The sequence below is a fragment of the Tupaia chinensis genome, unplaced genomic scaffold, assembly GCF_000334495.1.
Source record: "Tupaia chinensis unplaced genomic scaffold, TupChi_1.0 Scaffold000402_1, whole genome shotgun sequence".
In the NCBI taxonomy this organism is placed as follows: Eukaryota; Metazoa; Chordata; class Mammalia; order Scandentia; family Tupaiidae; genus Tupaia; species Tupaia belangeri.
Genome location: NW_006159904.1, coordinates 5,322,215 through 5,328,147, shown reverse-complemented (window position 1 = coordinate 5,328,147; position 5,933 = coordinate 5,322,215). Strand labels below are relative to the sequence as shown.

The 5,933-nt window shown below is 38.6% G+C and overlaps 1 long non-coding RNA gene and 1 pseudogene across 1 annotated transcript in view; both read right to left on the bottom strand.

The window, feature by feature from the left end:
• The window catches only part of LOC102473163 (uncharacterized), a 40,359-nt gene that overhangs the window by 4,567 nt on the left and 29,859 nt on the right, over positions 1-5,933 (bottom strand). Inside the window, exon 3 of the long non-coding RNA XR_335367.2 lies at positions 2,647-2,763. This is a non-coding gene — a long non-coding RNA (uncharacterized LOC102473163). The remainder of the gene's footprint in view (positions 1-2,646; positions 2,764-5,933) is intronic.
• LOC114008827 (proteasome subunit alpha type-6 pseudogene) lies at positions 497-1,305 on the bottom strand (annotated as a pseudogene).

Sequence of the window (5,933 nt, the reverse complement as noted above, 5' to 3'; positions counted from 1 at the left end):
ACAGGGATGATAGGACCCACACTCACAGACACGGGTTTTTATCCCACACTCAAGAAGAATTAGAGTTGCAGGGACCAGCAGTTAGCATAATGGCTATATCACTGGACTCCCATGTAGTTGACCATGGTTAGAGTCTCATACCCGGTGGCTTAAATTCACGCCGGGCGTGTGTGCATGTGTGCCCAAGATCCCGAGAGGAGAATGGAAGAGAAGGGACTGCAGCATGGCCATCCCCCTTGGGGACTGATTTCTCGCTTTCTGTCTCTCTGTCTCTCTCTCTTTCTGGCAAGCACACATGCCCTATACAAAAACCTCTCCAAAAAAAAAAAAAGAAGAAGAAGAAGAATTAGAGTCGCAGACAGAGAGAGTAGGGATAGCAAAGGGGGAGTTTATTAGCAAAGCAGGAAATTTAATTATTTTTATTTTTTTCATTTTCCAAAAGCACTGTTTTTATTTATACACAGTCCTAACCACTTCAGCAGTAGGAGGAGTGGAAGAGGCTCCTTTTACAATCCAGGGGCCTCCATATGTTGGTTTGTTGTCACCAAACACACAGGCAAGTGGCATCATGGATTTGGTAAACTAATGACAATGTTTAGTCTCTCTGCTAGAGCAACAAGGTGAGCATCAATCTCTGCTTCTGTAAGAATCCTGAATTTAGGATTTTCACCTGTAACTACTCCAACTTCTATTTCTGAAAGTTTGAAGTCAATTGACAGAACAGTAGACAGGCATGTAATTGCAGTTTCCACTGTCTGTTCAAATGTCCAATCAAATTTCTTCTTCACTTTTTTTTCAAGGAAGCTGGTTTGATTTAGTTTGTTTAACTCCTGTGTCAGTGGCTTTAAACTCACAGTAGTAACCTGCAGGATCATAAGAGGCCTCATTTCAGCATTCTCTATGTAGACCTGAGAAATATCAGCAATTCTTTCCCATAGCATGTCCACAGGAATCTCATAACCATTCTTGTATTTCCAATTAGCTGCCTCATAGCGTGCCCTCTGTACCTGGGATCGGCTGTCAGCTGTCATTCCTGCCATCACACAGCCAATGTTTTCAGTTATTTTGAACAAGTGAGTCACTGTGCTGGAATCCACTAATTTGTCAGGAATTTATTTCTGTGTGACAATTACTGCACAGTCTTTCTTTGCCTCTCACAGCTACTGATGTAAGGCCACCCTGGTTAATAGCCTTAACAGCATATTCTACTTGGTAGAGCCAGCCCTCAGGTGAAAAAATGGTAATGTGGTAGTCAAAAGCAGCGCTGGAACCATGGGACATGTTGGTGCATCCAATACTTCAAGTACGATCTCCAAAGTGGGAAATTTATTAACAAAGCAGAGAGTTTATTAAAGGAGAGGGAAGGGAAAATAGAGCTCCTAAGAAGGGAGGGATCCCAGAAAATGGGTTTCCCCATATATGCTTTTTCTAATCCAAGCATCTTATTATATCTTTTTCTCAGTATGGACACTGTCTTGTACTGTTTATTCTGGTAACAATATGCAGTTTATGAGGATATTGTGGATCCCCACGATAATTTTCATGATCAGCAGTTGGAGGCTGAAACACTTTATCTAGCATTCTTGACTTGGTAAATGTGTGACAAATCCAGTCTGTACAAATGAGAGACTCTATATCTTTTGTCACAGTCTGTAGTCTGTGTGGGGACTTCTGAAGTGAGCACAAAATCCCGGCCATAAATATAACAACTGTTCTCTCTGAAAGCAGTGCCTGCTAAACATCCAGCCTGAACTTTTCCCATTACTTTTTTTTTTTAACCAGAGATCAAGAGGGAAAGTGAGAAGCAAGCTTCAAGGTCCAGAACTCAAACTAGGATCAGCCATGTGGGAGTCCAGCACCCTAACCTAATTCTGTATATGGTACAGTGTTTAATCATCTCTGAAAGAAAGTGGATAAAGATATCATTTAAAAATAGAGACAATGTACTGACATTTCTCTAACAATCTAACTTATTAGACAGTAAGCAATATATAATATTGAACAAGTATTTCTTTATATTAAGAAATGGAACATGGAAAAATTTAGAACATATAGGTTATTGAGTTCAATTTTTGTATGGCTTTTTTGAAAATACAAAAAGTTCTTTGAATTATTAAGTATACAATACGCATAGGTTTTCAAATTTAGTTTTAAAATCTAAAAATGTCTATAAATAATCAAATGCATAAATAATATGTTAAGTTTGCTTCCAAATAAATTGAAAAAACCCTTAAGAAAATGTAGAATTTCTATAAACACAAAGTATGTGTTGAAGATCTGTTTCTACTAAAAAAATACTGAAACAAACAAAAAAAAGAAAAACAGGAAAATACTTCATGACTTTTCTAACGACCCAATATGTGTTCAAGTTAGTAAATATACATGGACATTTTCACTAGTTGGGACAGACAGTAAACAATGAAATATGTAAAATTTATCAAAAGAATTGGTGTCCCAAATGGAAACGGATGTTGAATCTAGCAACCCACAAAATGCTGGCCAAGTGGCATTCAGTGTTCAGAAAATGCCCTGAGCCCTTTACTCACACTATCTCAGTTACCAGTGGATCTGAATGTAACTTTTTTTTTTTTGTATGATTTCTTATTTACATTTAATCATTGTTCTGAAAGAGGACATTATTCTTACTTAATGGATGAAAAAACTGAAGTCCTCAGCAGTGAAGTAACATGCACAAGCTCATGCAGCTGGGAGGTGGTAGAGCCAAGATTCCAAAGGCTATGAACCTTTCTTTACAACATGCTCCTTGAGATAAAAAAAGAAATAGAATACATGACTCCTACTTTCAAATCTCACACACTATGGGGGAAAAGACATATAAATAACTATAAAATGATGAAATGAATGCAAAACTGGTTTATGAGCAAAGTACTGTGGGAATATCGGCTTGTAAATTCTCCCAGGCAGCTGTGTATTTACAGTAGACAGGGAGGAAGAACAGGAATGACAGACAAAATAGCAGTAAATTCTTAGGATGATATAATGAGTATTCTTCACTGCCATCTTATTTTTAAATAAGTATTCATCACTTACCACTTAGAATAAGCAATGTAATTGTAAGGTTACATGCAATTGATTATTATGAGTCTTACTTGCAGATTTTAAAAATAAAATAAAGAATTTAAAGTTAAGTGCTTCAAGGGGCCAGCAGGTGCCATGATGGTTAAGGGCACCAGACTCCCACATGGCCAACCGCAATTCAAGTCCTGGACCTGGCTGCTTGCTTTCTCACTTTCCTTCTCTCTCCCTACCCCCACCCCAGTCAAATTTAAATAAATAAATAAATAAATAAATAAATAAAGTTAAATAAAATAATTCTTAAAAAATTTAAGTGCTTCAAGATACCAATATTTTTACATTTTATGCAAGGAATAGGGGAAATAAGAATACAAATATATAGAGATACAAATACATGGCTTATTTTTGTATAAAGGAACACTGTAAGCACAAGTGACATACCTCTGGGGTAGAGGTATGAGGAGTGGGATAGGATAGAGATGGAAGCATGCAAGAATCTTCTGACACTACCCTTTTAGAGAGATTTTACTTGTAAGCCATGTAAATGTTTTACATATTTTTAAAAATGAACAAACTCTAAAATTAAAAGCAGATTGGGACCAGCAGGTGGCATGATGGTTAAGGTGCTAGACTCCCACCTGACCAAGCACAGTTTGAGTCTGGACCTATTAGCTTGAAAATCATGCCAGGCACTTGTGTGTGTGTGTGTGTGCGTGCACCCAAAATCCTGAAGTAGAACGGATTGTGGTGTGACTGATCCCCCAGGGAATGATTTTTCACTTTCCTTCTCTCTATCTGTCTCTCTCTCTGGCACAAACAGGCACCCTATGGCATAAACCAAAAAAAAAAAAAAAAGAATCAGAATTGATCTGTGCTTAAAAACAGAGTTAAGAGACAATGTGTAACAGGAAAAAATATTTGCAAATCATACATCTGCTAAAAGGCTAATATTCAAAAAATATAATGAATTTCTACAACTCAACTGTAAAAGCAAACTTGGGGCCAGCAGGTGGCATAGTGGTTAAGGCACTGGATTCCCACATGGCCAACCACAGTCCCAGACCCAGTGGCTTGAAAATCACATGGAGCAAATGTGGTTGTGTGCTAAAATTCCAGCAGAAGAACAGAGAAGGGACTGGCAGTGTGGCTATTCCTGGCGATTTCTCACTTTCCCTCTCTCTGTCTCACTCTGGCAAGTGCATGTACCTTATGACAAAAATCTTAAACTGATTAATAATGGGGCAAAGCATTTGCATGGACATCTCCCCCAAAGAAGTTGTATGCATGGCCAACAAACATATAAAAAGATGTTTAATGGGACCAGCAGTTAGCGTAATGGCTATGTCGCTGAATTCCCATGTAGCCAACCGCGGTTGGATTCCCAGACCTGGTGGCTTAAACTCATGCTGGGTGCATGTGCGTGTGTGCCCAATATCTGAGAGGAGAATGGAGGAGAAGGGATTGTGGTGTGGTCATCTTCCCCGAGGGGTGATTTCTCACTTTCTATCTTTCTATCTCTCTCTGTCTTTCTGGAGAGTGCACACACCCTATAGTAAAAACCTCTCCCCCCAAAAAAAAAAGGAACCAGCAGTTAGCATAATGGCTATGTCACTGGACTCCCATGTAGTTGACCGCGGTTCGACTGCGGTTATTCCTCATGAGAGGAGAATGAGACCCTAAAGTATAATTAGGGTATAGGCCCAAAATGGAATCACAAAATGGCTAAGTTTTGAGATGGAGGTAATGGTGGCTCAGTGACTGACCTAGGCAGCATGACCTAGACCTAAAACAAAGGCTTTTTCCAAGTCCCAACACATTCCAGGAAGAAGATAAAGGTTTCCATGGCCCAAAGCTAGACAAAGAATCTCCTGACTTGGTACCCACTTCAAAATTAGGAGAATAATTGGGCCCATCCAGTTTTGTGTCCCTCCCTACCAGGAGAGGAATGCATGTAAAAGCCCCACCTAGAACCCAAGTCTGGACAAAGACCTTCCTGACCCATATAAAAACCCCTTGCCACAGTTCTTCCTTGGTAACCAATTTTCCAGGACTTCTCCCTCCTTGGGAGCTCTGTTTTCCCTTCCCTATCCTTTAATAAACTCCTCATATTGTTAATAAATTCCCTGTTTTGCTAATAAACTCCTCCTTTGCTATATCTTAAAAAAATGAAAGAAAAAGCATATATGCCTCAAGTTCATAAGAATATCCTTCAGTGAATGCAAAACTGAAAATAATCAACCATGTGATAAGAATTCAGCTCCTGAAGTTGCCCCAAGGACATCCAACAGAGGAAGACATGTCTAACACACGCCTTAAGAGCACAAGGAAGTTAGTGGTGCAGTGGTATCTGAGGCCTGTGGAGCCTGAAGCAATAAAGTCCTGATGCTACAGCAGCTTCATATTAGAAAATGCAAATTATTGTTATTTAAAGATGGCAGGGAAATGTTTTATTAAAATATATTATAAATAAAAAAGGTAAATAATTATTTTTTTAATCCAATGTAATATTTTTAGTAAAAAGTCAAAAATGTAGGACCAGCAGACTTAAAACTCTCACCAGGAGAATGTGTGTGTGCCCAAGATCCTGAGAAGAGAATGGAGGAGAAGGGATTGCAGCATGGCCAATCCTCCTGGGGTGATTTCCTGATTTCTGTCTCTCTGTCTCTCTGGAGAACACGCATGCCCTATAGCAAAAATCTCTCCCCCCGAAAAAAAAGTCAATGATGCAATTTTATTGATATTTTAATTGACAGTTGACATTTTATTGGTGTAGTATCCCATGATAGAAATGCTCAATTTCTTGGAGAGCTTTAAAACTACAAAATAATTTTTGAAAGTAAGTACATGGAGACACACTTTGTTTATTAGAAAAACAAGGATAAAACCATGGATATACA